We start from the raw sequence: 25,182 nt of genomic DNA, 5'->3' as shown, positions 1-25,182 counted from the left end.
TGGTAGTGGCATGAGTGAGGATAAACTCTTAAGAAATAGAGAAAATCGTATAAAAATTGAGTTTTGTGAGTAAAGGTGAGAATTTCGGAAGCGAAATTCTTTTAAGGGAGAGAAAGTGTGAGAACTCGAAAATTATTTTATAATTTATTTTATTTCTTTGAATACATTTTCTCTACTTTAATTCATTGCTTTAATTTCCTAGATATTTTTATAAGTGAGTCAATTTTTTAAATCATTTTCCTTGTATAAGTTAGTACATGTTAAGGTCGTAATGCATTATGGAAGTAGTACCCACTAGTGAGGTGCGTGCCATAAATTTTTTAAGATTAGAAAGAGTTTTGTGCAAACAGATATTATTTTATAAGGTGTTAAGGGATAATTAGAGGTCGGTTAGATATTTTAGTAATTGAAAGACAATAGGATGAGGATTAATCCTTGGATGCCATTTGTCATTAAAGCCTTGGAGCTTTGACTTTCACTAAGACTAGTTTTAGTCTTCATCTTAGAAAAAAATTGACCAAAAATTTCATTTCCTTTCTTACCTCTTGGCCGACTTCTTGGAGAAGAAAAGGAGAGGAAATAAATTCCATTTGCAACCTAGAAATTCTTGCTTGAATCTTGAGATTTCACCATAAGCTTGCAATCCAATCCATAGGCATTAACTTTAAAGAAGGAGGAAGACCTTGGGTGGAGGAATTTGGAGAAAAAAGGAAGCTTTGGTTGCTCTTCTTCATAGGATTAAAGGTAACCATAGCTTGAAACCATCTCTTCACTTTTAACTTGCACTTTAGTAGATTTAAGGCTTAATTATGGTGGATTCTATGAAAAATTTCATGGTTTGTGTAGTGAATTGAAATTTCCAGCTTTAAATGATGAATTCCAGCTTTGATATGGTCCTTTCAATTTTGCTATGATCTATTAGCTTTACCATGTGGATTATCTAACCTTTGTATCTTTTTTTAGGTTCATTATAGAAATTTCAGCTTGTGACCATGAATTTCAACTTAGGGTTTGCATTTTTCAAGCCTTGGTATGACAATATATGGGTTGGATATTTGTACATTTTGGCTAACCTTATGATCTAGAACTAGTGTCTTTTATAACCTAGAACTTATGGTCTTTAATTGTGGTGGATTGGATCTTTGATGGGTTGATGATGGGTTTCTTTGAAACCTTGATTTAGGTAGATGACTTGAGGAAAATTTCTGTTTTGAAAACTTCTTGCTGGCCAAAACTTTTGAGTGCTATTAGCCCTTATTTTTCAAAACTTTTAGGGAAAATCTTGCTCCGCAAACTTTGTTAGACATTAAACTTTGATTGTGAGTTGGATTTGAACCAAAAATCATGAGTTTAAGTAGCAAGGTTGAGTCAAGTGTTTTTGAAAATTTTTCCCGCTAGAGACTCTGAGTATTTTTGGGAAATCTGTTATATCTTGGTGTAGAAAATTTTAAATTGAGTCCCGTTTGTTACATTTGAAACTAGATTCATAGCTCTTTTAACCGTGTGCAATTCATGATTTGATTCACTTTGTATAAATACCAACAAAATTTTCAAGTGGGCTGAAAATCCAAGACTGTCCTGTTTTTGCACTCGGTTGAGCCGTGAATTGAGGCTAAGATTTGACTAAGTTATGGGCTGAATTTTATAAAGGTGTCTTCCAGAGAGTTGCAGACTTTTGAGTCCATTTTTTAACGATATAAGATTTATGATTTTTGGACTTACAAAATTCAAGTTATGACTTTTCAAAGAGCATTACAAAAACTTGGATTTTTCTTATGAAATGGCAAACAAAACTTGGAAAGTTTTGGCCGAATCTTGGATTGAAATTTGTCTCGTTTCCTCTAACTTTAAAGTGAAATTTTGCTCAACATAATTTGCTAATCAATTGCCCTCGAATGTGCTTTTAAAAGGAGCAACAAGTTTGAATTAAAAGGGGTGAAAAGTGGAGCGCCATGCCAAGAGTTTTGTGAAAAAATTTCACTTGCTTGATGTTCAAAACTTGGAGGATTTGTTGGTGTTATTGCTAAGAAATAAATGGTGGTTTGGTGAAGTTTGGACTTCATACGTTTTAGTAAACTTGAACGCTCATTTATATATATATCAAAACTTGGGCAAAAGATTAGAAGTTAAGGAAGTAAAAGTGGCTTTTCCCTCCCAAGTGTGTTTTGTTAAACTCTTGAGCGGTTTGGCTAACTTTTGAATCGAAAACTCTTGCCACGTTTTGACTTACAAATGGAGCACTTTTGTATCTTCCCTTGAGTGTTACCTTAGTGGTTAAGTGAAGAGAGTTTCTCTCTTAATTTGACAAGAGATTAAGCATGCTTGAGAGAAGGGTTGAGGGGAAATTGTTGGTCTTGGTTGAACGACTATTGGTAATCGTTGATTGTGCATGTCTAAGGTATTCAAGAGGAATTCGAAGGAAACCCCGAGGAGAACTTGTCGAAGCTTTCTCTTGTCTTGCTTGCTTGACTATTGATGAGTGTTCTAACTGCATGTTCCATGCTCATTGTTGCTAGAAATTTACTAGACACTTGATTTGGCATTTCATAGGCGAGTGTGTACTTTATCGTACTTGACCTAACTTGACTAAGCACTTGATATTCCATTCATGCATTTACAAGAAACTTGATTTGCAAGTGACCCATATCTTGACTTGAAATAGTTGAAATGCTTGAAAATGTGACATGTTGGGCATTACTTGTGACTTGGTTACGGCTAGGCGAGTGTGTCCTTATTCGCACTCGACCTCCATGAATTTGAAATAATTGATCCTGCGTGCGGACTTGCATGTATATGTGCATGATTATAAACCGGCTGCATTCCTCTTGTAGCGGTTGAATTAGGCCCTTGGATCCTTATCCGAGACGTCGGGTAAGTGAAAACTTTGGTTACTCATGCGTATGCGCGAATGTAGGTCGGTAATGGCTGAACTGAGCTCTCGTTGGATCTCTTGCTTGAGACCAGCCTCAGTGTGGTCAGGTAAATTAGGCAACCTTGGGTAAAGGACGAAGTTCCTAACCTGTTTACTCATGACATTTCTGAATACGAAGCATTAAGTGACAACTAATGTCTCCAATCATTACCTGCGTGAGCGATGGATGACTGCCAATGACTCCACTCCTGAATACATGAATACTTGGGGCTCTAAGTCTAGATCTTGAATACTTGAATATTTGGGACTATAAGTCTAACCCAAAGCTAGTTGGTTGAATCAAGGCAGCAAGGGCTTGGTCGAGAAGATTGACGAACCCTGGGTATTTATTTGGTGTTCGGTCCCGATAGGAGAATGATTGGTGGACGAAAATCGATATTTAATAGTGATCTATGGATATTATAAATTCATGATTGACGGAGAGTCAACGAACCCTGGGCAAGCTGCGGTGGAACTTACTCCTAAGAGTAGAATATATCCTTTGCCATGAACGTGTTCTTTACTGTACACTATTACATGATCTATCTAGTTGCCTGTTTTACTATGCATTATGTCCTACTCTATTCGGGTTTGATTTTATGATATCATGCCTGCTAGTTTACTTGCCTGTTTTCTTGGAATCTCACTAGGTTTCTAACTCATTCTATGAATTTTGTTTTCCTTACAGGAGTGAGAACGTGAGATTGGAAATGGAAAAGGCATAGTCTTTGCTTAAGATTTGGCTAGTCGCTCGCATGAGCACTCCTTAACTCTCTAGCGGGTTTGCTTGGTTTTATTTTGTAAGCTTGACTCTTGGGCTGTATTTAGAGATTGTGTGAACATTTGATGTCCATGGTTATATATATCTAAGGTTGTAATTGTTATTGCTCTTATTACTTAAGGTTATTATTTTATTAAATTTATGGTACGTGAGTGAGTTCTGACGATAGTTAGGCAGACGGTCCGTCAAACCCTTGGATACGCCCTAGGGGAAGGTGGAGCTGTCACAGATGGTATCAGAAAAGTTTTGTGTGGTCTCTGCGCGGGCTGAGTGTGGGGCCAAGTAGTGTTATGGTCCCGATTATGTGAATAAGTGTGAAGAATTAGATGCTATTCTTGAGCGTAAACTGTGAATCATAACTGTTTTTGGTGTAAAGTCTTTATCATGATACTTGGGGAAGATAGATATGTACGCCAAGTAGGAATCTCAACTTGGTTGATTTGCACTTAGGAGCGTTTGGCCTGAGACATGAATTCTCCTAATTTCGGATTTTTATACCCTATTACCAAAAAGTGGAGAGCACTAGAATAAAGGTCAGTTTCTTGATTATAATTGAAATAAGTTTTGATGGCAAAGGTTAAGGCACAGAAGATTCTAATATTTGACTTTAGGAATTGAACCGATCAAGAAATTTGGATTGAGGATTGCTATCATGGACTAATCTAGTAATAGTTTGGGTAGGGTTTCTATAGACGGTGGTTAGATTGTAGTGTATGTTGAGAAATTAGCACTGAAGACCTGTTTTCCTTCTCCTATGAACGCGAGAACTTGATAGGTGTTTACATGATTTTGAGGCAGTTTAACAGCAACTATATTGGCATTTCTACCCCTCTTGTGATATTAGATAATGTAGTTCGGTTCTTGATGAACTACCCTTGTCTATACTTCCATGATACCTATCAATTTACGTCAAAGTATAAACTTGGCTTTGATTATTATCGTCCAAGATTGAGAGTTTTGGAATTATGTATAAAGATTTTGAGAAGAAGGATTAAGGTTCTCTACCTGTATGCAAAAGTTTAAGGTAGGGTGTGAAACTTTTGATGTACGAAATATGCTTTAGGGTTTCGCTATGTGCATAAGTGATAGTGGTACCCCTTGTGTTAAGACCTTAGAATAGGAATAAGTGACATAGCATCTTGAGGTATTGCCTTATCTGTATTCCACTTCCTTGTCTATCTCATTTGAGAATAGCTAAGTTTAACCTTTCGTGGTTGGATTAGGAGTGAATGAACTTAAAAGTTATATGACTAGAGTTTTCAATTATAATTAGTTACTTATCTCGATCCTTTGATTTGCCTAGCAGGCTATACCTTGAGTTTAAGTGAACCGGTGAGATGACAAATTTGGTTGAAATACATAAGAAAATAAAGATTTTTCAAAAGAAAGTAGAGTTCCAAAAGAGATTAACTGAGCACTGGAAAGGATGATGAAAACAAGAATATTCAGAGAAAATTGGGCTACTGCATAAGAATATAGAAATGAAAAAGAAATATGAAGGGATACCGGAGGAGGTGCGGAATAAATTTGAATTGGTGCATTTGCCTAGTCAAGTAACATCTCAAAACATTCCTAATAACCAAATTAAATGGGGTGAAGAAATCTCCCATGATACTAAAGAAAAACGTAAAGAGATTAGTGAAAATGAATTTGATATGAAGGATAAAGAGAAGAAGAAAAGAAAGAATGGACACTTTAAGAAGAGAGATGTAGCTGCTAAGTGTGAAACCTGTGACAAAATTCATTCTGGATCATGTTATCTGAAAACTAGTGCATGTTTTAGATGCGGCCAAATTGGACATCAAGTGAGGAATTGCCCAATAAATGAGTTTCGTGATGGTAAAACTGTTGCAATAGTCAAAGTTTGCAAGTAGTGATATTTTACCCAAAATAGTTGCATTTATTGGACTATGTGTTGTGAAACTTTGTGTAGTAAGTTGTAACACCATTAGAAACAGTGAGTTTGGTGCCTGATATTTTAGTTAGTAATATTAAATGTCTGTGGTTGAGCGGCATTGAGTCCTCATGCATGAATCAATTACCATAATTTAGCCTTGGATTTAAGCGAGAATTTTTCATTTGTGATTTGAAAGGAAGAAATTTTGATTAGAGAGGGTGATTCGGGTCTCGTGGTACAATTGTAAAGGAAAAGGGCTTTACGTTGTTGATGATTTGCCAATATACAGTGTATGAGTTTAAGGGCTAGTGAGAGTAGTAACCAAGTTGCGTAGTTATGATTTCTTCTTATCAACGAGTCCTATGTTCATATCATCTTACACCTTTTGATACCTTCATTGATCTTTCTTAGCATGTTAATTTAACTATTACATTATTAAGATTTTCCTCTAGACAAATTCGTGGTAGTGGCATGAGTGAGGATAAACTCTTAAGAAATAGAGAAAATCGTATAAAAATTGAGTTTTGTGAGTAAAGGTGAGAATTTCGGAAGCGAAATTCTTTTAAGGGAGAGAAAGTGTGAGAACTCGAAAATTATTTTATAATTTATTTTATTTCTTTGAATACATTTTCTCTACTTTAATTCATTGCTTTAATTTCCTAGATATTTTTATAAGTGAGTCAATTTTTTAAATCATTTTCCTTGTATAAGTTAGTACATGTTAAGGTCGTAATGCATTATGGAAGTAGTACCCACTAGTGAGGTGCGTGCCATAAATTTTTTAAGATTAGAAAGAGTTTTGTGCAAACAGATATTATTTTATAAGGTGTTAAGGGATAATTAGAGGTCGGTTAGATATTTTAGTAATTGAAAGACAATAGGATGAGGATTAATCCTTGGATGCCATTTGTCATTAAAGCCTTGGAGCTTTGACTTTCACTAAGACTAGTTTTAGTCTTCATCTTAGAAAAAAATTGACCAAAAATTTCATTTCCTTTCTTACCTCTTGGCCGACTTCTTGGAGAAGAAAAGGAGAGGAAATAAATTCCATTTGCAACCTAGAAATTCTTGCTTGAATCTTGAGATTTCACCATAAGCTTGCAATCCAATCCATAGGCATTAACTTTAAAGAAGGAGGAAGACCTTGGGTGGAGGAATTTGGAGAAAAAAGGAAGCTTTGGTTGCTCTTCTTCATAGGATTAAAGGTAACCATAGCTTGAAACCATCTCTTCACTTTTAACTTGCACTTTAGTAGATTTAAGGCTTAATTATGGTGGATTCTATGAAAAATTTCATGGTTTGTGTAGTGAATTGAAATTTCCAGCTTTAAATGATGAATTCCAGCTTTGATATGGTCCTTTCAATTTTGCTATGATCTATTAGCTTTACCATGTGGATTATCTAACCTTTGTATCTTTTTTTAGGTTCATTATAGAAATTTCAGCTTGTGACCATGAATTTCAACTTAGGGTTTGCATTTTTCAAGCCTTGGTATGACAATATATGGGTTGGATATTTGTACATTTTGGCTAACCTTATGATCTAGAACTAGTGTCTTTTATAACCTAGAACTTATGGTCTTTAATTGTGGTGGATTGGATCTTTGATGGGTTGATGATGGGTTTCTTTGAAACCTTGATTTAGGTAGATGACTTGAGGAAAATTTCTGTTTTGAAAACTTCTTGCTGGCCAAAACTTTTGAGTGCTATTAGCCCTTATTTTTCAAAACTTTTAGGGAAAATCTTGCTCCACAAACTTTGTTAGACATTAAACTTTGATTGTGAGTTGGATTTGAACCAAAAATCATGAGTTTAAGTAGCAAGGTTGAGTCAAGTGTTTTTGAAAATTTTTCCCGCTAGAGACTCTGAGTATTTTTGGGAAATCTGTTATATCTTGGTGTAGAAAATTTTAAATTGAGTCCCGTTTGTTACATTTGAAACTAGATTCATAGCTCTTTTAACCGTGTGCAATTCATGATTTGATTCACTTTGTATAAATACCAACAAAATTTTCAAGTGGGCTGAAAATCCAAGACTGTCCTGTTTTTGCACTCGGTTGAGCCGTGAATTGAGGCTAAGATTTGACTAAGTTATGGGCTGAATTTTATAAAGGTGTCTTCCAGAGAGTTGCAGACTTTTGAGTCCATTTTTTAACGATATAAGATTTATGATTTTTGGACTTACAAAATTCAAGTTATGACTTTTCAAAGAGCATTACAAAAACTTGGATTTTTCTTATGAAATGGCAAACAAAACTTGGAAAGTTTTGGCCGAATCTTGGATTGAAATTTGTCTCGTTTCCTCTAACTTTAAAGTGAAATTTTGCTCAACATAATTTGCTAATCAATTGCCCTCGAATGTGCTTTTAAAAGGAGCAACAAGTTTGAATTAAAAGGGGTGAAAAGTGGAGCGCCATGCCAAGAGTTTTGTGAAAAAATTTCACTTGCTTGATGTTCAAAACTTGGAGGATTTGTTGGTGTTATTGCTAAGAAATAAATGGTGGTTTGGTGAAGTTTGGACTTCATAAGTTTTAGGAAACTCGAACGCTCATTTATATATATATATTTATATTTATATATTTATATATCAAAACTTGGACAAAAGATTAAGAGTTAAGGAAGTGAAAGTGGTTTTTCCTTCCCAAGTGTGTTTTGTTAAACTCTTGGGCTGTTTGGCTAACTTTTGAATTGAAAACTCTTGCCACGTTTTGACTTACAAATGGAGCACTTTTGAATCTTCCCTTGAGTGTTACCTTAGTAGTTAAGTGAAAAGAGTTTCTCTCTTAATTTGACAAGAGATTGAGCATGCTTGAGAGAAAGGTTGAGGGGAATTGTTTTGCCTTGGTTGAACGATTATTGGTAATCGTTGATTGTGCATGTCTCAGGTATTCAAGAGGAATTCGAAGGAAACCCCGCGGAGAACTTGTCAAAGCTTTCTCTTGTCTTGCTTACTTGACTATTGATAAGTGTTCTAACTGCATGTTCCATGCTCATTGCTGCTAGAAATTTACTAGACACTTGATTTGGCATTTCATAGGCGAGTGTGTACTTTATCGCACTTGACCTAACTTGACTAAGCACTTGATATCCCATTCATGCATGTACAAGAAACTTGATTTGCATGTGACCTGTATCTTGACTTGAAATAGTTGAAATGCTTGAAAATGTGACATGCTGGGCATTATTTGTGACTTGGTCATGGCTAGGCGAGTGTGTCCTTATTTGCACTTGACCTCCATGAATTTGAAATAATTGATCCTGCGTGTGATACTAAAAACATGAAGATCAAATAGCTAGTGCTCCATCACCTCTACGACTTCATGTATTCTAATAGAGTCTTGAACATCATGGATTGAATTGAAAAAGCCCTCAAGCATCTTGGCATGAGTTACTGATGGTCCCACTGCTCGTATCAGCATGCGTACTTGCATGTATATGTGTATGATTGTAGACCGGCTGCATTCCTCTTGTAGTGGTTGAATTAGACCCTTGGACCCTTATCCGAGACGTCGGATAAGTGAAAATTTGGGCTACTCATGGGTATGCGTGAATGTAGGTCGGTAACGGCTGAACTAGGCTCTCGTTGGACTCTTGCTTGAGACCAGTTTCAGAGAGGTCGGGTAAGTTGGGCAACCTTGGATAAAAGGCGTAGTTTCTAACCTATTTACTCGTGACATTTCTGAATACGAAGCGTTAAGTGATAACTAACGTTTTCAATCATTACCTGTATGAGCGTTGGATGACAGTCAACGACTCCACTCCCGAATACCTGAATACTTGGGGTTCTAAGCCCAAATCCTAAATACTTGAATACTTGGGGTTATAAGCCCAAATCTTGAATACTTGAATACTTGAGGCTATCAACCCAACTCAGGGCTAGTTGGTTGAATCGAGTCGGGAAGGACTTGATCGAGAAGATTGACGAACCCTAGGTATTTATTTGATGTTCGGGCTCGGTAGGGGGAAGATTGGTGGACGGAGATCGACGTTTAGTGGTGATCTACAGACATTATAAATCCATGGTTGACGGAGAGTCAACGGACCCTGGACAAGTTGCGGTGGAACCTGCTCCTGAGAGCAGCCCATATCCTTTACCATGAACGTGTTCTTTACTGTATACTATTGCATGATCTATCTGGTTACTTGCTTTACTATGCATTATGTCCTGCTCTATTTGGGTTTGACTTAATGGTATCATGCCTGCTAGTTTACTTGCCTGTTTTCTTGGAATCTCACTAGATTTCTAACTCATTTTGTGAATTTTGTTTTCCTTACAGGAGTGAGAACGTGAGAGTGGGAGTGGAGAAGGCAAAGTCTTTGTCTAAGATTTGGTTAGTCGCTCGCATGAGCACTCCTTAACTCTTTAGTGGGTTTTCTTGGTTTTATTTTGTAAGCTTGACTCCTGAGCTGTATTTAGAGATTGTGTGAAAATATTGGATAATGATATTTTTGTTTCTTATAGTATTTATATAAATATTTGACAATACCAATCTAATACCTTATTGGTCTTCTGTATTTTAACATTCAACTCTAAAATTGATCATTTGTACATTGCTATTTTTATATACTAGATACCATATAGAAGATGTATATTTTTTAGCGATAAAAGAGATAAAATAGTAAGTTATAGATAATTCCATAAAGAAAAGGCAATAATGTCATTACAGTCACTTTTTATGCATTTCTAACTTTGACTAGTTTTCACAGGGGATAAAGTGTATATTTTTAAGGCTAAGAACTGGTAAAGTGTGATTACCTTCAAAATTCAGGAAGTCAAAATTGATTAACCCTATCTACTTTTCTCCAATTTTTCAGAAACTGGATATACTTTTAATGAACGGGAACATGCATTGAGAAAACAATTGCGGGCACTAGAAGCGTAAAAGTGCTAGTTACTATTGACAGGAAATACACTCCTAGCATACCCTCCTTGGAGCCCACAATTACATGTCTGAATGTAATAACATTAGGTGAAAATGCGAATCATCTAAAAGTGTGCTCTAAATTGGATCAGAATAGACATTTGTTCATGTGGTTTTTCCATACATTATTCTTATGCACTCTAGACATTATTCTTATCCACAATATGTTTGGTTATTAAGATTTGCCAAAAAAAATCTAAATTTTATTCTGTTTACATGATAAAGACTATTTTCAACCGTTTTTTTATATTGCATACATCAGATTACAAAAATTGGTACAGTATTATTTTAGATAATTTTTTCCATATTATCTCCTATCCACATGGACCGAATATAATTTACCATTATTTATGAAGAAAGTAAAAGAAAACCAATTAATAAAATTTAGTAAGTTGGTTGGTTAAGAGAGAACTACTAGAGTTTTCCACACTTTCAAGTCCAAGGTTCGAATCTTATGGTTGACAATCATGGGTAGGAAGGGTGTGGGGTGAGGTAGAAAGGTAAAAAAAAATAGCCACTTGGAAAACAAAACTAACAAATTTTGTTTACCATTGTAATTTTGTTTTCAAACAAACCAAATTCATCTGCAAATAGTTATTTAGAAAATTTTGTTATTATTTCCAGGACACTTTTTCTTTTAATCTTACATACATCATTTCAAAATGCTACAATAAATAATACTAAAATTTTTTTCCAAATAACCTGTGTATGGATATAAAAAAGAATTTCAATTAATATTTTACTTGTATCATAAATATATTTTACAACTATTTTGTGTATTTTCTACTACCTTTTCAACTCACATATATTAAATCACCAAAAGTGCTAATGTAATTATTCTAAATAACTTTTCAAATAATTTTCTCTCCAAACACCTTCAAATTTAAACAAACCCACTATATTTTGGTTTATTTATTAACATATGTATAAAAGAGGGAATGCTATGGCTCAAAAGGGATGGTTGTTTTGCTGATGTGGCCAATTGTTATTGGCTGGAGTGTGTTCGTCCATGTGTGTGTGTGTGTTTGCTTGTTTTTTTTTAATGCAGAGGCTGCAAATTGGGTCGTGCGTTTGTAAGCCTGAGTGTTTTGCTGTATGGAACCCACCAAAAGAGCAATAATTAATAGCTGTCCTTTTTCTTCAAACATTTGGGTCTATTTCTCTTCCCACCGTACCTATTTGCAGCCTTTTGGTGACACCGATTGGACTAATAAATTGTGATAAAAATTGGAGTAGTTAATGAGCTCAATGTGACGGGTCATGTCTTACTCATTTGCCCTGGTTGCAATGTTCATTTATCTTCTTTTTGGGATAGCTGTGCCTTGGTAAACCACCGCTGCCGTCTATATTCTTTGTCATTCAATTTTTGTTTCTTTTTTCGAGCCACACGATTTCTCTTTTGGCCGATGAGCTCGAAACCAAGAAAGGTTCCATCTTTCTCTTCCTCTTTCTCTTTCCTCTTTTCATTTCTTTCTCTCTTCTTCCTCTCTTTGCTTTTCTTCCCCAGGGACAAGCCAACAACAGTCCAACCGTCGAATGCCCACCTGTTTGAGTTCAATTTTTTTTCCCAGATATCATGGCTATCTGTTGGATTTATATTACAGCAAGAGAAATGGGACAAAGAAAAACATAAGCCATGAAAAAAAGAAGCAGAAAGGGGAAAAATGGATCTTCATCAGAACATGTATGCTTTTGTTTTTACATTTTTTTCATGAAATTTAAGTTGGTTCTGTGAGTCTTTTTTCGTTTAATTTTTTCCCTAATCAGAGAAAGAAGATGTGAAGAAGAATAAGCAGATGAAGAGAAGAGAATGGATCTTCAGCCTAATCGGGTCTGTAAGTTTATTTTTTATTTTAATTTAATCCATCAATTAGCCATCAATTATTTTTTATGAGAAGAAGAATTAGCCATCCGACTCCCTCTCTCTGACCCATGCTCTCTTTCTTCTCGTCTTTTTCCTCATCCTCATCCTCATCATCACGAAGAAAGCTGCACTTTTTCTCTCCAATTTCTTTCTGATAGACAACAACAAAATCGAAAAGTTGGCTGGAATTTTTTTGCTTCAAATTCTCTTATTGCTTCATTTTTTCCAAACTATGTTTATTAGTCTTTTAGTTCTTTTTCTCCTATTATTTTTGACACCTCGTGCCACTTGCCAGTGTTGTCCCCGCCGATTAGTGCTGCCCTCGTAAGTCCCTTTTCTCCCTCTGATTCTAAGCAGTTCCTTTTTCGCTTCTCTATTCTTGTTTCATTGTAAATTTTCGAGCAATGTAACTCGATTCAGCAGTTTCTATTGAGTTCTTGAACTGCACTCGGAAGAATTTTTAACCCATCTCGTGGTGGTAGCATTTGATGGTTAGAGTTGCAGATTATTCGCCTTTTTCACTTGACACTGGCAAACTTATATTAGGTCAAGAAACTATAGTAAATATTATGCGCAAGTCCCAGAATTCGCCAACGTTAGACTAGTGCATGGACGTTTATGAAGTCCAAGTTTTGATCACTGATTCGAATTTTGTTTGCTTCTTTTTAATGAGAGTTATGAAATTGAAATTATTGATGGGATTCTTTGTATTATTGATGGGATCCTATAAGAATGCATTTCTCTTTTTTGGTGAAATGTTGTTTTGTGTTTTCTACTTATTATATTCACTTTTTTTCTGTGGAAAGTTATGGAAAGAAATTAGACAGAAATATAGAAAATTTCAGACATATTTGAACTGAAAATCTTCCCAAAACCTATTTAAATGAAAAAAGACCATCATCAGTAGTCGTTAACCTTATTTTAAATGTATAGGCCTTGAAATTGCAAAGATTGTAGCTTCATCCTCTCTGTTTTAATTTTGCTAGATTTCTTTTGTCTCTGTTTGGGCCAACTAGGACACAGAAAATGTGTTGTTATCCCTATAATCCAAAGAACTGGATTAAATCAGTTAACTTTCTTTTCTTTTTGATATGGTAACACTTCCCCAGGAATTTCTTACAAATTAGCCTTGTAATTGGGAGTTTATGTGTAAGGGCTTGTATTGGAAGTTTCATGTCTATTGCCTATTACTTTGTGACATTGTAGTTGGCTCTGAATTAGCATATAATGAAAATTTTGTTCTAGACTGATCATACTTGTGCTGTTGCATTTACTGCCCTCTTTTGGAAATGTAGCCTCCATTTCATTGCTATTGCATAAGTATCATGATTGCTGTCTTTTCTGACACCTCGTGTCCTTTCCTCAGATATTTGGCCTTTTGGTATTTTTTGTCTCCTATTATTTACCAGATTAGTTGTCTAATTTTTTTCCCTTTTATGATGTTGTGATGTTGCAGGTACATAATCTGGAAATTTCCTCCACCATCTTCATGTGGTTTTGTAAGTTTTGTTTATCCCTTTTGAAGGTAGATTCTATAAGGTTATTTTCTCAAAAAAGTGTATTCTTTAACATTGTTTCCCATGCTTCTCGAACCTTCTCAGTTTAAGGAAGAAAATAGAAAAAGCAGTTCAATGTTCCTGAAATAAAATACTTGTTTTTCATCTTTTTTCAGTTGTCTAATTCTGTCTGAATATTTATCATGTGGGGTTCTTGAATCTTTTTTTATTGTATCGTTCTTAGTCCCATTTATTGTGGTTTTGTCTACCAGTATAATCTGGTGTTTGTATCAGTGATGCTGGAGTCCTTGATTGGATTTCAAGAAATTGTAGGTTCATGGTGTACTGCCTTGTATACTAGATCATATGGTATATAATCTTGTTTTCAAGTTAAATTGGTCCTAATGACAGGTCAATGTGATTTTCATGCTAAAAAAGCCTTGTGTCGTTGATGGCTCGACTGAATTTTGGGAGTTTAGTAAGCTGTTGTAAGTAGTATTTTGTAGTGATAACGGTATTATTCACTATGGCATTTTAAGAATTGTACCTAACCACGTGGATATTTTCTCCTCCTGGTGGTTGGTGCTTTTTCTTTTTTAAATACCTGATTGAATTATTTGATGATTTGACTTGTTGCTTATGGTTATACGTTGGTTTGTTTTGACAGCCTTGTGTGTGGAAACTCCCATGGTATTATCAGAAAGTATGACCTGATGTGGTGCAGACAATGCTTCCGCAGCAACACTAAGGAGATTGGATTAGTTAAGGTAATGGATTCGAAGTTTTAAGAAAGGAATGATCATATTATTACCTTCTTAAAAAAAAAACTAATAGAGCTACTATGATGTGGTTGTTGTTTTCATTGTCATGTTAATATTCATATTCATGTTAGGATCTGATTTTGCATTTAAATTTTCTTGTACCTGTGGTTCTAGATACGAGTATATGCCAATTTAAGAATTTTGTAGTTGGTTGTTGGCACTCTATGATACTGAGTTATGGGTCTTGTTTTTCCATTTTTGTGCCGTCTTGAATAAATTACTAAATCATTTTGATTTTTCTTGTATTTGTCATTGCAATATCAGTGAACAAAAAGGCCGTTGCCTCCTTGCTAGTGGATTTTGTTGAGCAAGCTGCCATTAGAGATAAATGGATCCCAAGTTGTTATTTTCTTGGTATTTTGAACAATTTTGGCTATTCTAATTTACCATTGAACTTGAATTGGTATGTGAATCAACAAATTCTACCATATGTTGTTCTTTAATATAGGGTATCACATATTTTCTTGAGGTTGTCCTTGGTGTGACTATTTTGTGAATGCAATTATGGTGAATTTTTTATTTTTATTATAACAAATTGATGAATTGCAGGCAATGTTTTTAATTAGTTGGTTAATTCTCTTGAACTGAATATTTTGGATCGTATATGTTTTATGTCGATGGCATGACAGATTGGTTCTCGTTCATTGTGACCAAATCTAGATTTGTATTGGAACAGATTGCTTTTTTTATTTATTTAAATCAGATGAGAGGATCTTTTGCAATCATTTCTTATCATTTTGCTATTGCAATAATTACTGGAAAATGCAGAGCCAAGGTATATTCGTGCAAAAACATGAATATTCTGGAGTATTTTCAAAATGAGACTCATTTTAGCTAATGAATACTTATTAGTGGGTTTACAATTTTGTTAAGTTATTAGAGCTTTATTATGCCAGCAATACACTAGATCATCTGCCTACACTACCTGCCAAAGGTTTTTTTATTAGATTTTAGGCAAGAATAATGAGTTTTCTATTAAGTTATGGTAAGGTTCAGTATGAGAAAATTTAGTCCTTGGGAAAAATGCCATATTCACATTTTTACATGGAAAATACGATTTTTTGTTTTGTTATGTGTGTACATTTATGGCCCGTATCTGTTCACATGAAATAATTGCTTAGAATAATCATTTATGCAAATTGATGTGGTCTGATGCCAAGTTTAGGATGGGTAGGGAACTGTAATGCAAGTTTTTATTCCTTGAGCGGGACGGCTTCAATTAATGATCTGTTTTTATTTACTCGATGATAATGTAAAAAGTGAGTTACATGATGCTATAGGGGTTGGGTAAAGGGGAAAGGAGTTATATTACAATGAGGTGGATGCTTGGTAAAGGTAGTTATTTGGATATGAAAATGATAATAATGCATAATGTTTTCATCCAAAAAGGTGATAGTAGTAATTATTTTTCTGTTAAATTTGGTTCGTGATGAAATGTAGTACTTAGTTTGCATTAATTATGGTTGATTCCATCCAAATTTGAGCTTGTTTGTATGTAATTTGCAGGTTGATGGTGCTAAAATTTCTTGTGGATTTGAACAAGATACTTAAATGAGCTTACATTTCTTCAAATTGTGAATGGTTTATGGATGGTAGTACACAATTCTAATTGAGAGAATGTATTTAGCAGGTGAATTTGCCAACATTTAATGTCACATACTGTGGTTAACTTTTTGCTTTTCTAATGCATGACTGCTAATGTTTGAAATGCATTAGCCTGTCTCTATCCTTTTTTTTGTTTTTTTTTTTTTGATGGGGAGGGATCAAGCATAAACAATCGGTGCTTGCTAATTGGAAGTTTAGGATTTTGGCCTTTTTTGGTGGTTTTCTCTTGGCTAATTATAATCAGCTAATAATTATTTTTTGGAAGTACTTGCTAATTATTTTTTCAATTCTTGGCTGATAGCAATCGGAAATTTGGAGTCAATTTTATCTTTTAGCATGATTTTTACTTTTTCAGGTCTGTTGTTTTGTTTCTCAAAGATCTGGTATTTATAAAGTTCACGTTATGTTCTGAAAATTTTTTCCCTTCAGAATTTTTCTCAGTTAGTTGCAGTCAAGAAAAGAAAATATTAACTAGATTTGGCCATGTGGTATGGGTACTGTATAACTCCACTTTCTCTTTATATTTTTGTGCTTCACTCTCTCGTGATCTTGTGACAACCCCACCTCCCCCTAAGGCGAACCAAAGGGTTCGGCGGACTGCCTGTCCAGCTCTCGTCGGGACTCAGTCGTTCACTTCAACCCTCAAACAAAACCAGAATAAACCCACAAGAATAAATATAACGACAATCCAAAACTTAAAGCAAAACTTATGTACATTACTATCTCAAAAGGGAGTACAAACATCGAATATACAAAGGTTCTCAATTCACCACACATCCTGATATAGGCAACCCTAGGGGAAGACCCTCCTAGAACCTCCCAACCTTGTAATTATCAGAGTTGGATCTTTCCTCCCAACAGAAATTGAACTCGATTGTTCTCATGAACTCAAGACCTCTGACACACAAAGGTAATCAGCAACCTTAAGCAAATAAGGATGGAAGAAGCGACACCACGATTAGGGAACAAGCTAATCGATAAAGTCTGATTTGAATCCTAAGCTATGAACTCAAGAATTCAAGAGTAAGTTCGGTTAAGAACTTGAAGGAAAATTCCTCACGATTTCTGATTGTAATATTCTGTCCTTTACTCTTACAAGAGGTGCCTTTTTATAGGCTAAAAACTAGGGCAAAATCCGGCCCACATAAACCTGGAAGAGATTCGGTCCGCATAAAAGAGCTTAAAGAGCTAGCTCTTTAAGGCTTTCCGATAAGGCCCGATAAGTAATAAAATACTCAACGCCTAACAACTACTAAACGGGACAGTCTTAAAACAACTACCAACTAAGCTAACAAGTATGAGATCACTCCTTTACTTCAAACGTACAAGTGAACAAAGTAACTTCATGGTCCATCAAATCTTCAAACTTAGCTTGTTCCTTGCTTGTATGGTGAATGATCAAGGCTCGTAAAGCTTCCTTCACCCTCTTGGATCTTGATCTTGTCATCGGACCGCCAATGTGGACCAAAGGATCCTTGACCCAAGGTTGAAGTTAATTATTACACACCTGTATCCGCATCATTCCCTCTTTCCTCGAAAAGATTCGTCCTCGAATCTTCAAAGTCTCCTCTTGAAAGTGAGTTGTCCACAAATCGATGGTGCGCTTAAAGGACAGCAGTGTTGGAAGTAGACGAATGACTACGAGCCATGTTGCATGTCGTTTGGTCAGCTTCGGGAAGCGCTCAAACAAGGACATGCGCCAAGGTAGGAAAGAACTTGTGTAAGGCGTGTGAAAATCCCAAGTGGCAATCCAAAACTCTCTAATTAGTCTTTGGTCATGGATCTTCACATTGACACCTTGATTGTGCAAAGGTGTAAAATCCAGCACTAGTTGACAGTGATTTGAATCATCTTGCTTGGATAAAATGGGAGTAACTTGTTGCATGGATGAGGCACTAAACAACTTGTGAAGGACAGCTTTGGGATCTTGCGTGACACACAATTTCTCATCTTCCAACATATAAGGTAGCAAACAATTGAATTCCACTTCATGAGAGTTACTCGAACTAGCACAAGTTGAAGTTGACAAATTGAGCACTTGGCCACCAGCTTTTGGCGGAGTGAATAAGCATGAAAGATCACCACATTTAGTTGGAATAAGCACAAAATCAGGTTGTAAGTCTTGAATCAAAACTGGAAAATTGTGGACAGCTTTACAACCTACAAAAACAAAATAAACTTCAACTTGAAACAAATTTGAAATCGGGTAAAGAAGTAATGGTACATTATCAACTAAATGGTAAGAAGGTATGGAACAAGTTTTAAGTGTGAAAACTCCCTTTGACACTTCATCATTCCTTTCACCAATTGATTCAATTTGAGAAGGCATTGCTAGCCTTTTACACTTTTCTTCAAAATCTGGATAAGAAATACAAGTGTTAGGATGGAAATTATACTCAAAAGAAGGTAAAGATGATGAATGACCCATAGGTAGCAAATGAGAGTCAAATTTCGGAATTCTCCCTTCATGGTGGATTTGGCGTGATTCCCCTTTGGTATGGACAGATTTGAATTGAGATTGTTCCATGAGATGATTCCAAATAGATTCAATTCCTAAAAGACAAACTCCATGGAAACTAGTGAATTGTACAAGTGACTTTGGAATGGAGCATGGCATGACTAACTTCACTTGACTTTGCTTAATCTGCACAAATGAAGAAACACTAAATAAAGCAAAGGTAAGTTCGTTAGAAAAACAATAAGCCCTCACATTTTTGCTCACAATCGTCTCACTTTCTCTCTTTTCTTCCTTTTTACCACTCATCTCATCAGATTTTTTCATCTCTTTATCTAGTTTAACGCCCTCGATTGTTTTCTCATCATCAACCTCCTCAACAAATGGTTCAATAGGATGAGATACTCCTTTGTTGGGAATAGGGTCAGCTATCTCCTTCTTAGAAAACTCACTTTGATAGCATCCATTTGACTCCATTTGTTTTTTGTGTAGAAGACGTTGATATGTCTCCCAAAATGACTCCGCATGAGGTGGTTCAACTCTAAGTTTAGTCTTAGAAAATGCTGAATGAACCTTCTTATCACCTCTTGCATAAACCGGCTTTAAAGAGGTAGATTGCATGGAACCCCTCCTCTTGAGAGATTCATTCTCTTGCTTGAGTTTATGTTCGTTCTCTCGATTGTACAAGTCCGTCGTATAATGGAAGGGTACAAATCGTTTCCTCATTACTTGCTTCATTTCAGTCCAAGTGGCAATCGGTTGTTCCCTATTTCTCCTTCTTGTGGCACATACTTGCTCCCACCAAATAGATGCATAATCTTGAAATTCAATAGCTGCAAGTTTCACCTTTTTATCTTCGGAGTAATTGTGGACTTCAAACACTTGCTCAACTCGCCTAACCCAATCCAAGTAAGCTTCAGGATCATTTTTCCCATGACAGGTAGGCATCTTGGTCTTGATGGACCCAAGATTGTCATCGATTCTCCTAGGTCGGCCTCAACCTTCCCTCGCTCCCTCTTGGCTTCTCCTTGATCGAAATGAGATGTGAGAATGATACCCCTCATCATCCGCATCATGATCAGCACTCTGAACACTCGAAACCCTATGGTGTGTATCTCCGGTACCTCGCATCTCAATGGCAGCCAACCTGTCCGATATTTGTGCCATTGCAAATTCATGTCTCTCCGCTTGTTTTTGAAGAGTTTGGAGCACCAGTTTGAGTGACACGTCGGTCTCAGACGGCTCGGCCATGTTCCCCTCTTGAGACATATTGTCAAACCTGCAAAACAAATGTATCCTAGTCTACCTTGCAAAGCACTCGTGTATCACTCAAGAAAACACACTCACTCTCAATTTTCCTTCTCGAAGTTCTTAAAACAACTCAAACTCTAAAAAATTCCAGAATTAATTACCCTATAAGCAAGTAATAAGACACAGCAAAATTTTGTAAATCCTAGAAAAACTCTACCCGAAGCTGGAACTTTTTTTTTTTTTTTGAGCTGCTGTTTTGCTGAGTTTCTGGTCAGTATTTTGGAGGGTAAGTGGTGCTTTTGGGATGTTCAAATAATGCAAGAACCAGTCCTCAAATTTCAGGGAAATCGGCTCGCAAAGACTAGCTCAACCGATTTTAGAAACCCAAGAATTTAAAGGCGGTGTGGCTAAGGTGTTTGTGGCGGTTTAGGTTTGGTTTTGGAAACTGATTTTGGGGTGCTTGGGGTCTGGTTAGGTAGTTTGAGGTCGTTGAAATTCAATTAAGATTGGAAACTCAAGAATTGAAAACCAATCAAGATTTGGAGACTCAAGTTTTTTTGGGAAACCAATCAAGATTTGGAGACTAATCAAGAATTGGAGACCAATCAAGAATTGGAAACTCAAGATTTGGGAAACTTGATTTCCTTTGTGTGAGAGCCAATTCCTTCTCTTCTTCCTTTTTTTTTCGGCTTTTCAAGGAACACAAATTCAGATCACACCAACAAGTTCAAGAAAACGGATGAAAGGTTATGCCAATTCCAAGAAATCCCTAGTTCTTGGTTTATTGTTCAAGAATTTTCAAAACAAGACTTGGTGGTCCAAGAACTTCAAGAATTTGTTCAAGAAACACAAGAATTTCCCCAAATTATGTTGCGGTGTCTAGGGTTTGTAAAAACAACAACCAATTCTCAAGAAATAGGCAAAACAGAATTTCAGCAATACTCAAAAGAAAATTCCAACAATACTCTAGCAACTTGAACACTAAAACAAGATAAGGTACGTGACTCTTTTTTTTTTTTTTGTCTTTAAACCCTAACAACCCAAACACAAGTATAATAGACCCAAGAACTTGGACAGAAAACACAAAAAAAGACAACACCCAAACAGTTTTTTTTTTGACTCGGATGAACAGTAACGTGAACAGTACGGAACAGTACGATGAACAGTAATCGCTACAGTTTTTTTTTTTTTTTTTTGACAAAAGACACAAACTAACAAGATATGAACAACTTCAATTAAAAGAGAATTAACCTGATGCTCTGATTACCAACTGATATAGGCAACCCTAGGGGAAGACCCTCCTAGAACCTCCCAACATTGTAATTATCAGAGTTGGATCTTTCCTCCCAACAGAAATTGAACTCGATTGTTCTCATGAACTCAAGACCTCTGACACACAAAGGTAATCAGCAACATTAAGCAAATAAGGATGGAAGAAGCGACACCACGATTAGGGAACAAGCTAATCGATAAAGTCTGATTTGAATCCTAAGCTATGAACTCAAGAATTCAAGAGTAAGTTCGGTTAAGAACTTGAAGGAAAATTCCTCACGATTTCTGGTTGTAATATTCTGTCCTTTACTCTTACAAGAGGTGCCTTTTTATAGGCTAAAAACTAGGGCAAAATCCGGCCCACATAAACCTGGAAGAGATTCGGTCCGCATAAAAGAGCTTAAAGAGCTAGCTCTTTAAGGCTTTCCGATAAGGCCCGATAAGTAATAAAATACTCAACGCCTAACAACTACTAAACGGGACAGTCTTAAAACAACTACCAACTAAGCTAACAAGTATGAGATCACTCCTTTACTTCAAACGTACAAGTGAACAAAGTAACTTCATGGTCCATCAAATCTTCAAACTTAGCTTGTTCCTTGCTTGTATGGTGAATGATCAAGGCTCGTAAAGCTTCCTTCACCCTCTTGGATCTTGATCTTGTCATCGGACCGCCAATGTGGACCAAAGGATCCTTGACCCAAGGTTGAAGTTAATTATTACACACCTGTATCCGCATCACATCCAGCCCGTGTCAAGCACTAGGGCGAGAACCATTACAAAATCAAAGAACTAGACTAGGCTAGTCTATACAGAGCTCTCGTCCTGCTCGCTGTCCCCTGTTACGGAAAACAAAACTAAAGGAATGAGCTAAAAGCTCAGTGAGGTTCCGAACACATAATCAAACAATCAATCCAATACATTAATCATAGAGTATCAATAGTTCAAGAAACATTTACAATGGAAAGCGATAATAACACATTCATTAAAAGGATACGAGCTCACAAGGAGCCATTCGTTCGTTCGTTCGTTCATTCTCCTGTCATTCCCCTTATTCCTCCAATTATTTGAAAATGCGTTTTTGTAAGTAAAACCCTCGTTTGCATTGACATTCGTTCATTCATTTCATTTCACCCCCTTCCGGACGTTGGCCAGACTCTACCCGACAACAAGGTAATACTCGAGTATACCAAACGTTCACCCAGGGTCACTAAATCGCCCGACCGAGTCCGCTTCTGGCTCGAGTCGATCAGTAACGAAGGGCAGGACCCAGTTCAGCCAATGCTTACATTCATGCATATATAATCATTCAATCATTGAAAATTTCACATTCATTTAAGTCGAGTGCGATAAAGTACACACTCGCCTAAAAAACTTGTTTTTAGCAATCATTGAAAGCATTTAACATTCAATCAAATATCCATAACATGGAACAAGGCATATAGTCAAGAGTAACATAACAACAAGGAACACTCACCTATTTAAGCAAAATAACGTCCAAAGATTCCTTCCGGATAATACTCTCAATCACCAAGGAACCCTAATAATCAAACGAACACATTATGCTTCAACCATCAAAGATGTAAGTGAGTCAAAGACAAGTCGAATACGTACTAGTACAAAGTATAAATATGGTTTTGGTAGTGAAAAGAGTACATTGAAACCAAAGGACATAAGTAAAATATTTGTAAAACTTAGACTCACTTGTAAAACTATAAAATCGCTATTTGAGTCGAAGTGGCAAGGAAAACGTAAATACCCTAAATGGTTCACGTGGTATTCGCTCTCAAGCCTTACTTAAGTCGCAAGGATATCGACCTAGTTCTCGAGCGTAAATTTGGGCAGCACGCAGCGGTCCCGACGAGAGTTGGGCAGGCAGTCCACCGAACCCTTTGGTTCGCCTTAGGGGGATCTCCTAGAAATTCCGCACTCAAAGTTACTGGTTTGGTGCTGTCTATAAACTGTATATAGTACCGTATTTTTTTCTTCTTCGGAACCCTTTTTTTTGGTTTCTACATATCCATTTTTCTTGGTTACAAGATGAGGAATTGAGATATACAATCAAGGGATGGTTTTTATCCTTTTTTATTTTGTTTTCTTTGGAGTGGTGCACGATTCACCTCACAGGGTCATAGACATTTCTATACTTATTATCCCTTTTTTCTAATGAGCTTACTTTCGATTGATCAGCATCAAAGGGAATACCCACAACAATACATCAAGATATTACCTGAAATACACTAATAAGCAAACACTATTTGGTTGGAAGATAGAAAAATCAATTCCAAGTGCAGTACATAAGTCCCGATTGGCCTTTATGTAAGCTACTCTATTCCATTCTGCTATGACTACTTTGATATCTGCAAGCGCATAATGAAGCACTCCATCATCAAAAATGATGATATTGGATTGGTAAATCTGACTAAACTCAAGCTTTTCTTTTCTTTCATGGTGACTTCTCAGATTAAGAAACTCAATTGCTGAACTATGTTAACAAAATGGCACTTATCACATGTGCAGAAACATCTCATCAGAGGTTGTTTTCATTAGGTAGAAATTGAAATGTTGATATTTTGGATAGTTAATTTTAGTGTAAATTTTTGTTTGTTTGAATGGTGTTATTTTCTTTGACCTTGCTACATTGTGTATGGAAGTGGTAATTAGGTTTATGGATCTTGCAAATTCAATGTTTACTTTGTTTTGGTCTCTAATTTGTGGGGAATTTTATTAGATTGATATACTAATCATGTAGGAAAAAAACTGCCATAGTCGTTGCAATCTTTTAGCTCGTAGTGGTCCTTAAGGTATTACTTTCTTGTGCAATTTTTTGTGGTGATTGAATTTTAAGGTATTGGCTTAACCTCTATGATTCTCTATTCCATTATATAGGCGAATCAGCTCAGGGTACAACTATTACATAGCTGATAAAGGATTGAATAATAAATCTTGTATTCCTGTATATTTTCCACTATTTGGACATTTGGATCATCAGGTGCTTAACGATAATCTTTTAGTGATAGTTTTGAGCTCATAGCCAAACAAAATAGAGCTTCTTAGTGATAGTTGGTAATCATCTTTCCGTTTTGTTCATTATCAAGCATTGTAAGGGATAGGATTTTCATTTTTGTGTTCTACTTGCCAATGTATATTGTTGCTTCATGAATAATGTCTGTTAAAGATGTAATCACAAAATTTCTCATGACTCAGTAGTGTCCTAACTTGTGCTGAGGCTACCCTTGCCAACTATGGGTTTTACATGGTTTTGCAGCCTATATTTTCCTTCATTTATTGCATTGCCTAGAGGACAATATAAGCTCTTCCCCTCCGATGGACTGCTGCTTAAGCTTATAGATTACCTCTTAAGTAATTTTACAAGTTGGATTGTTTAGGAAATTTTCTTTTCCATGGTGTTGTCTAGTTGTAGATGATTTATGTTATTCTTACCTGCATTTGAGACTGGTAAGATTGAAGTCTCAAAACTTGAGTGCTCTCTTAAATTATCTCACCTACTTATGTGCCTATAATTTGCTGAAGAAAATGACCTTTTGTTTATTTAGCTCAACCTAAGCTTTTGCCTTTCTTGGATTTCTTCTGGAGTTGGAAGCAAAAATGGCCACCTGTGAAGAACAACTGGTGAGAGAAAACGTAAGTTTTATTGTGTCATTCTGATTTAATTTTTTCCTTTAAATTGCTCTTTTGAGACCTAGTATGCTTTTCTCGTTGGCCATTTTCAATGGCCTTTGCTCTTTTCAAACTCATTCAAATTTTCTTTTTAATCATTTTTTGGCGTCTTTCACGTAGGTATTTTGTTGATCTGCTCAAAAAAAGCATTCCCAATGGTAACTAAAAAGATACACTTGTTTAAAATATATTTCTTCATCTTCAAAATGTATTTCTTTTTGCTTCAGC

The 25,182-nt window shown here is 35.9% G+C and overlaps 1 protein-coding gene across 4 annotated transcripts in view; it reads left to right on the top strand.

Moving 5' to 3' along the window:
• The first annotated feature begins 11,764 nt into the window (after nt 1–11,764).
• LOC113708095 (uncharacterized) overlaps nt 11,765–25,182 on the top strand; it is a 31,401-nt gene continuing 17,983 nt past the window's right edge. The window contains exons 1-7 of one of the 4 annotated variants that reach the window (XM_072068147.1): nt 11,765–12,193; nt 12,277–12,340; nt 13,830–13,872; nt 14,537–14,636; nt 14,955–15,044; nt 16,197–16,320; nt 24,831–24,918. The gene's annotated coding sequence lies outside the window, so the exon portion shown is untranslated. Of the gene's footprint in view, nt 12,194–12,276; nt 12,341–13,829; nt 13,899–14,536; nt 14,637–14,954; nt 15,045–16,196; nt 16,321–24,830; nt 24,919–25,182 lie in introns of all 4 variants that reach the window. The other 3 variants (XM_072068146.1, XM_072068145.1, XM_072068148.1) reach the window with 3 other exon arrangements.

This window comes from Coffea arabica, chromosome 10e (genome assembly GCF_036785885.1).
Source record: "Coffea arabica cultivar ET-39 chromosome 10e, Coffea Arabica ET-39 HiFi, whole genome shotgun sequence".
NCBI classification, from domain to species: domain Eukaryota; kingdom Viridiplantae; phylum Streptophyta; class Magnoliopsida; order Gentianales; family Rubiaceae; genus Coffea; species Coffea arabica.
The sequence above is the reverse complement of the archived record's forward strand: the minus strand, read 5'-3'. Positions and strand labels throughout refer to the sequence as shown.